This window comes from Lactuca serriola, chromosome 4 (genome assembly GCF_051521515.1).
Source record: "Lactuca serriola cultivar US96UC23 chromosome 4, Lser_US96UC23_V15, whole genome shotgun sequence".
NCBI lineage: Eukaryota > Viridiplantae > Streptophyta > Magnoliopsida > Asterales > Asteraceae > Lactuca > Lactuca serriola.
The window spans coordinates 234,741,990-234,743,822 of NC_136411.1; the positions used below are offsets into that span (position 1 = coordinate 234,741,990).

Sequence of the window (1,833 nt, forward strand, 5' to 3'; positions counted from 1 at the left end):
AATGTAAACAACTGAGCATACAAGCACAAGAAACTAGAAACCATTGCATGAAATAATTAAAAACAAACTAGTATGACTAATAATTAGCAAGCTGTTCATAAGATAGTAAGAAGACTTTCTGATTTAATTTTTCGGGATTGTCTTGAAATCATTCATCAATAAGACTAAAGTGTGGGCACATGGTTAGTGGCAGCAGGGGTTGGTAGATGATTTGAAGAAGAGGTATCATGCAGCAACAGGGTACATATCAAGGGATAAACGAGGCGCCAGAAGGACCTCAAGTGGGATTGCTTTGCTGATAGTCACTCCCGGGGTTTCACTCATATCAATGGGTTCATTCGATGGCTGTTTAAGCACAAATTGTTGTATTAAAGTAGCTAAAGTTATATTCAAAGACCGAAGAGCAAACGGAATAGTAAGGCATACTCTTCTACCACTACCGAAAGGAATCAATTCATAATTGTTTCCCCTGACATCAACATGTTTATGACTTGTCAAGAATCTTTCTGGCTGAAATACTTCAGGATCTGACCATTCTTTAGGTCCGACTCCTCTACTGCTCTCTTCCTTCCAACATGCTCATCCAATTCATCTTGGTCAGTTTTTAATACTCTTGGGTTGTTGAGCAACAAACATAAAGCTCATGTTAACGTTGCAGATGATGTGTCCAAGCCCGCAGCTAAAACAGTCTGCAAGTTTGAAGTCAAAACAAATTTCTTGTATTTGGTTTCAAGCAACATGTTGATAATTTTGTGGAAATATTATAAAGAATGTGGAAGAAACTATAAAGGATTAACAAACTTTGGTAATAGTAGTCGTATTGCATTGGTGATGTATAAGACCAAATAATGATGATGAGACAAAGATTATTAGGCTTACGAAACATGTAGCCTTGATTATGGTATCATGGTCAAAACCACGGAATTCCTCTGGGGAGGCACCTTCAAGAACGGAAATAAGAACATCCATGAAGACTTGGCTTCTTTCATGTTGCTGCGCATGCTTTTCCTCCGCTCTCACTCTCTTGTGATCCTCTAGCCATCCTGTAACAATTCCGTACATCTCTTCTCCTGTCATCTTCATTTTTTTCTCGTATCCTCCCAGGTCCAATGGCTTCAGATATGGAATAAAATCAGACACCACAAATGTGCCCAACAACACAAAGAATTTCCTTATCACTATTTGAAATCGAACACCTTCTTTGTCATCAGGTGAAAACCTTTTTCCTGAAACAACCCTGACGACAACATTTAATATCAAGTTCTGAAACCATTGTTTCATATCCACCTGTACCATGTCGGAACTTCCACTCTCTTTATTCTTTACCCAAGCGTTATATATATCTTCCATGGATGCTTTAACCTCTGAAGCACGAAGAGGTCCAAGCATCTCCACACGTCGCTGAGAGAGAACCTCCAGAGTCATGATCTTGCGCACTTGTCGCCAGTGTTCTACTGCCATTGACTTGGGTCGACTTGCAAACACCTCATCGTTTGTGGTAAAGCACTCTTTCGCCATCTCAACGCTACTCACCACCACGCTACTCACCACCAAAACATTGTGAACACCTAAAAACTCTATTTCCCTTAATTATTTAAATTATTTAAATAAACACATCCACAAACCATCCCCACCTCACCTTATCTTATCGAAAAAAAAGACTTTTAATTTATAGGGGTTTACTCCTATTTAAGCTTCTTTTATTCATTAACCCTTGCCTCTTATGAGCCTCCATGCCTCCTAAACCCTAATCTCGATCCCTAGCCACCATCTTGGAGTTCTTAAGATTTTGTGAGGAATCTTGGAGTGTTTTTGTACATTTTGAAGACATTC

The 1,833-nt window shown here is 39.2% G+C and overlaps 1 pseudogene; it reads right to left on the reverse strand.

Moving 5' to 3' along the window:
* Window positions 1-225: 225 nt before the first annotated feature.
* LOC145099244 (strychnine-10-hydroxylase pseudogene) lies at window positions 226-1,518 on the reverse strand (annotated as a pseudogene).
* Between the last annotated feature and the right edge of the window lie 315 nt (window positions 1,519-1,833).